This window comes from Capsicum annuum, chromosome 11 (assembly GCF_002878395.1).
Source record: "Capsicum annuum cultivar UCD-10X-F1 chromosome 11, UCD10Xv1.1, whole genome shotgun sequence".
In the NCBI taxonomy this organism is placed as follows: Eukaryota; Viridiplantae; Streptophyta; class Magnoliopsida; order Solanales; family Solanaceae; genus Capsicum; species Capsicum annuum.
In genome coordinates, this window is record NC_061121.1 from 147,842,431 (window position 1) to 147,852,106 (window position 9,676).

The window sequence follows — 9,676 nt, forward strand, 5'->3', positions numbered from 1 at the left end:
CTCTGAACTTATGGTGTAACATAAGATAAAGCACCATAGCACAAATGCATTAGTACGTCAGAATATACTGAGTTTACGAGTGAGGTAGGCTAAATTCAAAGGGTTATATGCATGAAAAATGCAAACTAATATGAACATGAGAATACATATATGCATAAACAACTATAACTGAACTCGTGATGATGCTGACTACTGAGTCTGAATGTTGTCGATATGACTTTACTGTTACTGAGGTACTGAATAGATTATTGACTATTTCTGATAGTTCAAATTATGAAGAAATGGTTTGAATGACTGTGTCTAACAGTCCTGAAACTGAATACTAGTAACGTGAGCTATGACAACTGATATAGCTGATATAACTATAATGATCGGTCTAATTGATATAACCAATATTGAGCAACTGTATCTAACATTCTAAGTTCTGATTGAACTATCTGATTTCCGTTCTACTTGGAGTAACTAAATCTGATATCAATCCTATCTAGTGGGTGATCATGAGTATACTAATAATAAGGATGATTTGACTTAGTCTGAGATCAGTCTTATCTAGCAGGTGATCTTTAAATCTAATGATTCTGATACTGATTAATCATAGTTGAGATTAGTCCTAGCTAATGGGTGATCTTGAAGTCTATTTACAATAATAAGCATTGACTGTATTTAATAGTACTGAATCTGTACTACTAAGCTGAGTTGACTGTGTCTGAAAGATCTGATTCTGTAACTGAAACTATGGGATGTGTTCATCTAACCAACATGACCCAAGGTAAGCTGACTGGGGTCCAATCTCTTCCTTAAATAGAAGGGTGCCAGTACCATGCCACTAGTAAAGACATCTGATGTGGAGTCAGTCCTAATCTAGCGGGTGACTCCTGGGATCAGTCTTATGCATATAAATGTGCTAATGGGTGACCCCTGAGTATGTTAGTCCTATCTAACGGGTGAAATCTAATACCTACGCTGGAAACACAGTTATGGAACTTAGGGATTGCTTCTAGGGATCTCAATCCTATTATAGCGGGTGAGCCCCCAACCCTAGGTTCGCTCGATGCTGAATCCTACTCCCATCTGAAAGGCACTGAACTGAATAATTGGGCTGAACTAAATAACTTAATTGAACTGATTTGTTGAATTGATACTGATTAAATAAACTGATATTAGTGGTATTATTTAGCAGAGCTAAAACTAAATTTACTGGATTCCGATGACAGACGGAATATAATGAGTTCTGAGGACTGATTAAGAGTACTAACGTTACTAAGATTTACTATGATTACTGATGTTACTGAGCACTCAGATTACTAAGAATACTGAACTACTGAGATTACTGAGTTTTCCTGAGTCACATGACTGACTGGTTTTTATTGATCATGGATTAACTGAGAGTATCGTGAAAACATGACATGGTTCTAGGCAAACAGCTATATTTTTTGGGTACAAGTACCCCAGGACTCGATGGAAGGAAACTGACACACATGACTGACTTGATCATAAGAGTAGAGTCCATAATCCACAATATCATAAATAAGGGTTTTGATACTAAGCATAGTTCTCAACAATCTATTTCATTGAAGGGAATTTCATACAACATGTATATACTTGCATAGCTTTCACTATCATGCTCATTACATATTACAATCACAATCTATAATATCATAACTTGGGGAATTTCATGATGTACATGGGTATTCTACATCTAGTATATGAGTGGGTTTTGCAAGTAAGCATAGAATAATTCCATAAGACTAGTTCATGAGTAATCCAACAGTGTTCACAAGACACATTATCAACATGGATGACATTGAATCATAGAGGCCTATCATGAATCCTTCACTTAGTCATAATTTAGCTATACTGCATGATTTCTAGTCTCTTAGGTATTTTATCAAACACCTTACATGCACTCTTTAAGGAAAAGGTGTATTCACAAACTTACACTACTTTAATCCACCCAAATTCATGGGTTCCAACTATATGATCACAATCTTCCTGGAAGTTCATCAAATTCCCACTCTATAATACAAACCTCAAACAACAACATGAATACAACCATATCACCACAAAACATTCATGATTTTGTTATCAAAGATTGATTCTTGAACTCCACGAATGAAAGAAATCCGTGGATGAACAGTACGCATACCTTAATGGCGATGAAATTATTGAAAGATTGGACCTTCAAGCTTGATTATGCAACCCTAGTAGTCTTTCTCTTTCTTGTGCTCTTGGATAATGAACTTAAGATGTTAATAGGGTTGTAATGTGATTAGAAGCTGTAAATTTCATGAGGTTAAGTATTGGGACGTGTAAGGAGTGTTAAAAGACTTAATTATCATCAAAATAACTCAAAAACTAAGTGTTTTTCATGGCTGAAATTATAAGTGTTTGTCTCACACCTCATTGCACATGCTAAGGTGTGCGCCGCACATCCTATCGCATAAACTAAGGTTGCATCGCACATGCTATCGCACACTTGAGGGTGTACGCCGCACAACTTGTCGCACACTTTTTCCAGTAGCCATGTGCGATTGTTTATACGTCGCACTCCTACTTTGCAGGGCCATAACTTCTTGCTTGGGTGTTGGATTTTTATAAAATTGGAATCGTTGGAAAGCTAACTCGACTCTGTACAATTTAGTGGGTCTAAATCTGCCAAAATGTCATATATAAATCAAGTTATCCTCATTCAAAGGTCACTCTTGAGGAATCACACACTAAAACTTGATGGATCCAAAAGCTATTAGCTTGCCTTACACTGAGTGACTCAATGAGCATGCTTAACACATCATAAGCTATCTTATCGCTAGGATACTCATTCTAAATCATGTACTAAAATATGAATCACAGGATATAAGGTTTGATACGTAGGAGAACTGATTTATTTCCTAGCTTGGAAACATATGGGGTATTACAATATCTCCCCCTTGGGAACATTCGTCCTCAAATGATACTGGTTGAGATGAGAGAAAAGACAACTTACACGAATATATAGCATGAATAACTGATTATGATTTCATGGCTGACATGAATCAAAACTGATCATATCATACTGTGCATGCATATCTGATGCATGGGTAGCTAATTTATGAATGTAGGACTTAGTGTTCCAATAAATTGAGTTTCTCAAACTAAGAATGCATATCTGATGCTTAAATGATAAGTTGAATCCATGTATATATGATGCATGATTATATGACTGACATGATACGTGAATGCATAACTGAAAATACTGATAAGCTAATAATGCATATCTGATGCATGAATACATGACTGAACTGACTCACGAACATGTGACTGAACATGCAATGGTAAAGGCACTAAGATTAAACTGAAACATGAGAACATGATTGATTATACTATATGACATATGGACTGAACATCATGAACTGAACTAACCCTCTGAATACTCGACTTACAGTTGAGGTCTAACTTGAAGGTCAACTTATGAGTACCCTCTATTCTAGACTGAATCCATTATGCAAGGAGAGATTGAAGGATCCAAGGCATGAGAGCATTAAGAGAAAGTGGGGTATCTCCCCCTTGGGATGCTATGTCCCTCTAAGAACGCTTACCTTACGGAGATACTTGGTGATATACAGGGCATATACGAACTAGATTATAACTAAACTTTAGAAGTCTAAAACTAATGCATGAGTTGGACTGAACTTCCAACTACTAGGAGGTTCTACCTTGAAATAGTTACATTCTCTGAGATTTTGGATAGCATGAATAGATGCAAGGATGAGAAAACAAGCTATACAAATCTGACTGCTCACTAGCATGACATGAATACTAAAAGAAGGGAAAATGTTCCTAAAACATCTCATAGCCTCCTGCACATAGGTGTGGTGCACAACACATGCATGAACAAGACTCTACTAGATGTGGCTTTCAAACTTCCTAGGACTCTATTGAACCTTAGGCTCTGATACCAAGTTTGTAACACCCCAATTTTCTGAACCGTAATGCTATACGGTGTTCATGACCCCAAAGGACCATAAGCTAATCCATGACTTATATCTGTACCTGTATACTGCATAATATACATAAAATATGGAAACATGAACATGAAAGGCCATAAGGTTCGAACTGAATAAACGCCTGATAACAAAATGCTTGAAAAGGTATAACAATACCAAAAAAAGTCATAACTACTGAAAATAATGAGATCTGAATATCTAATCTGACATCTAGTCTGGCAAACTCTAACTGAACTAAATAAGAAGTTGAAGGAACATGTCTCCAACTAACTTTAATACCCCAAAATCAGGTCCCAAGACATCACACGGTACTTAGGATCACAAATGACCCCAAGCTAACCCTTCTACTGGCATAACTCATAAGCAACTGAACAAAAAGTATAAATCTATAAAAATCTGCGGAAAATAACTCTTTTCTGAATGTGATAGATACAAAACTAAATTTAAAAGATTACAACTCTGCTTTTACAACCCAAGCTGAAACGGAATACATCAACTTCTACTGACTGTCTATGAAGCCTCTACTAGTACTGACTATAGGTAGCTATGTCATAACTCCCGACTACCCCAACTCAATACGGCTGGATAAAGAAAATACAACACTTCTCGAACTGTATAACTAACTCAAGCCCTTGAATCAAAAGAACTCATCACCTGCTGACTGAACGTCACGAACTGACTGGATCTGAAAATGTAAACTATACATTGTACCTACATTCCAAGAAAATGTAGCCCACATACGAATATATGGGTCAGTACCATGGAAACGTACCGAGCATATGGTGGTGTAATGCATATACAAAATAATATCTTAATATCATCACAGTTTATAAAATTAGGCATGCTGATATAAATGACTCACTTAGCTTGAATTAAATCATCGAAATCATGGATGAATAATACATGTAAAGTAAAACAGGTGAGTCATCATATAAATCTCAATTCACTTTCATCTCAATTCCAATTCGTCAAGCAATCAAATCTCATAACAAATCTCTTTAGAATATAGTCTTTAAATCCTTAGAAAACAATAACTTTCTCAAACTTAATCTTCCATGAAATTATATTTTCATCTCAGATAGAAGAATACACACACACATACTGGGAGTCTCTTACAACTGACATAAACCATGAAAGCTACATGGAGTCCAACGTTCTACCCATGTTGGGGAGATTCGCCCTATTCCTTGCCATCGGAGTAGGATCTTAAATCATCAATCCAAACACTAGTGATCACTACATAAATCAGCCTCACGCTCACATCCTATGGGGGCACGTAGTTCTAGGGAAGTACCAAAATAGCTATATCTCCCACTCGGTGCTAAAGACTACTCCGGGACTTATCTCAGATTTTTTCAAAAGAAAATCCACTAATAAATAGTTCAACAATTCACAACGGGGGCCATCTTGCTACCCTTTTCATAGTAATCAATAAAAGTGGATTTCTTTTCTCATCTTGGGTTCAAAAACACCCCTTTTTACGATCGAAAGGTCAAAGATTCATCATCTTCTCAAATCATTCAAACTCAAGGTGTTTATAACACATGATTTCTCAAAAACAACAATCTCAAATAGAGTTCAAAACTCATGTCTCAATATCACATTAAAACTTATCAAGATTCAAGCTTTACATCACAAACATATATAAATCCCTTCAAAATCTAGAAAATTTAGTTATAAGGCACAAAATATCATCATTCTCATATAATTCTTCTTTTAAAATATCAAAAATATCATAATATCGTGATAATTAATATAGGATATACGTTCATGCTTCAAAATCATACTAAAACATATGAAATCCATAACTTCGTAAAAGAAAGTATTTTTGGGCACAAAAACAAAAGAGTGTTCTTGTTGAAAAACCCCACATACCTTAAACTTGAAGCTTTGAATGACTTTTCGAATGACGTAATGCTATTAACGAACTTTTGGGTGTCCCTCGTAGCCTTCGTAACGGGGATTCCGAATATGTAGAAATTATAGAATTCTCACGGTTTAATCTCTAGATATTGAGGTTTTTATGTTTAAACCCTAAAGGTTGTTCTTGGTGATTTTGAGAGAAAGTAAACTTATTTTGATGTTGTGGGAGTTTAATCCCGCGTTATAGACATATATAGGGGTGTTTTTGGCACTTGGAAGTGAGGTATGTGGCGCACAACCCATGGTAAACCTTAAGGTGTGAATCATACACCTTTTGGAAGACATTTAAGTTTGCCTCACACTCCCAATAGTACACATTTTATTGGGCAGCGCATTTCCCATCGCACAACCTTACTGCCTCTCACAAAAATGGGCATAACTCTTTGCTCGGGTATCGGATTTTTGCGAAATTGGTATCATTGGAAAGCTAATTCAATTATCTACAATTTGAAAGGTCTTGGAATGAAAAATTCTATGTATATTAAGAGATATTCACGTTTGAAGTTTACCTTTGTAGAATCGAATGTCAAACTTTGGATGAATCAGTTGGTCGTAGCTTAACCTTGTCCTACGTCATTGCTATATACATTTTTCACCTCTAAGATACTCCATAGAGTAGGACAATTAACATGAAACTTGTATTCACGTGAGAATCACTTGTATTAGAGCTTAGACATGCAAGAACGATGGTTAGAATGCTAACACGAAAATATGGGGTATTACACTATCTCCCCCTTGGGAACATTCGTCCTCGAATGTGGATAATTAACCTGAAACATAGAGGAATATTAGTCTTGAAGATATCATGTGTAACTGATAGAACTGAATCACTGGATCATCTGAACTGGTCTGCAAGTGCATGAATCCTCAAGAAAAATAACTATATGGCTAAGATAGTAACGAGAGTGTCAACTTATGAGTAACCATTACTTTGCACTGGATCTGATCTCATGAGAAAGTATGAGAGGTTTATGACATGAAAACTCAAGGTATTACAACATCCCCCTCTTGGGATCGTTCATCCCCGAATGATAATAATTTGATGAAAATACTAGGAAGAGACTGTGATACTACATAGGATACTTACGAACTGAATCATGACTTAATATCTGAAACTGAAACTGATACATGAACTGAGTTGAATTCATAATTTAATTGGACACAAACACATTGCCTCTTGGAATGTACATACGTATAAGATTGCGGATAGAAAGACTAGCTAGAAAATTAAGAATCTATAGGAGCTTATCTCCTTGAAGCTAAACTAGATTACAGGCTATATGGACTGGATCATACTGACTACCCATACTCAAATGGAGTATTTCTTTAGCACTTTTCTACGAAATTCTATTGACATTGGGAGCAAAGAATTTTGGGCATGCTCTAAACAAGACATTTGACTAAGGAATTACAATATTGATATAACTCTATAGAATGGAATATAATTTTATAACTCATAAACTAGGATAGAATTGCTAGGCCGTAGCCAACGCAACTTCTCACTTTCAAGCTTAGCATCACTTCTCAAATGCTCTCTTAACTATACTATTCCCATTAAATACCATACTTATTTGATTCAACTTATAATTCTCATATTGGCACTGTGAAATCTTTCTACTTAGGTCTAAACTAAACTAAGTTCTCTCACCATGATCAAGCCTAACACTAAATCACAAGATACAATATGCCAAACCACAATACTAGTCTAAACCACAAGGTTCAATATTCTATATCTTCTTAGAGCTCACACCCTAAGCATAACATGCCTTACCACTTCAATGACTAATTTAAAACTCTTGATATGGATTCACTAGTGTATATTGCATTCATCATCGTACACCCAACATGGCATTCAAGCCTATCATTAAAAATCACATATAACTTTAAGGGAAATACCCCTAAAGGCATACTTCACATATTCTCTAAGCCTTTATCAACAACAATTTTCTTGCACTATTCTTAAAAACATACACATAATTTTTAACTAACCATGACATGTATCAAAGACTTGGCCTCAATCTTACTTCACACTTTAGCCTTAGATAGAAAAGCATAAATAATATTTCTTAATGAGTGTCATAAACTCTCTCACATATAAACCATTGTTTATCCACTATCATCACCACTATCTTAACATAGGAAGAGGTCACCAAAGGGCTAACACATATGAACCAGAAGCACGAAAACTACAATACATAACATTAACACTTATCTTTATCCAGAGGAATAAAATATCAAAGGCATGGATTCATTAAAGAAATCTAAGTTGTGGACATGCATGATATAATGCAAACTTCACTAGTATCATGAGTTTAAAAACTGGTCATACTCTGAAACATGAGTTTATACTTATCATGAGCTATTCAACATAAGACTGGAGTTCATAGATTCATAACAGATAACTCAAATCACAGAGTGAAGTTCTTACATGCTTGCTAAAAGCTAAGAATGGGCTTGAGCACACATGACAGGTATAAGCATAGGCCTGTGGGATGGATTTGTCAAGCAAGTGATGGATTTGGTGTTGTAATGACTGAAATCCAAGGAATACTCTAGAGTAAGAAGGGATCACTATCTCATCATAACTCATTATTGACATGTATCACAATCTAATTCTCAAAACTCGGTTTGGTTCTTCACTAACCATCTCCCCCTTAGGCCAAAGCTGGTATTCTAAGTATGGCGGTCTACTCCATATCCTCGAGATTAAGTCATAATTTCATCATTCTATTATCAACACATAAATGCTAAACTCGCAAAAATAAACTAATTTTGAACTTACCAACTTCGTTCTTGAACAACCTATCCATATGCCATCTTTAACTTTCTAACTTCAATAATCGTCATCAAAGAGTTACACTCTCATTTGCAACCATACCTACATCTCTAATCACATAATCATAACCTACCAAGTCACATCTCTATTCTTATAATTTTTTTTCCAAACCATGAGAATAATAATCATACTAAAAAGGCTCAACATCTTCAATCATAACTCCTTAACTTAGCTATCAAGAACATCATAAATTATCTAACTAGCCTTTCTCCACCTAAAAACTCAACGTTACTACTAACCCCACAATATGCAATAATCCTCAAAAAATAATGCAGCCCCATAGCACCTTGGGCATACCTCTACACCATACTTAATTACGAACACATGATCTTACACTTTTGCATACACTATTCAGGCCTACTAGATCATCTCCATATAACTAGCATCAACAACTGAACCATCAACTGTTCAAACTTAATGTCTAGAGCTAAACATGATTTACAACCCAATCTCGCACACAATTTTCACTTCAAAACTATAGAACATAGCATTAAGAAAAACTAGTACACAATGACAATCGATCATAATCATATGACCTATCTTATTTATAATCTGTTAACACATCCTCCTTCTTCACATCATTACTATTTACCCATATTCACACCTAAATTGCTTTCATAGCTCTTTAAATTTCAACTAAACTTCCTCTTGCAATCTCAAGAATGCCTAAATTAACAATACTCAACCACCAAGTACTTCCATCAAAATCTATACTTTCCTAGCACAACAAATACCATCAATAACTCTTTTCATACTTCAAGCAAACAACAATCCACCTTAACTAATAATATCCTTCTCTAACTTTACTAAACTAACAAACAAGGGTATATCACTTTATTACTAATTCAATCATAAGCAAAAATTCAGCTATATATATTCAATAAATCGCTCTTACCACCATTCTTGCCACTACACTTCTAAACCCACAAGTTCA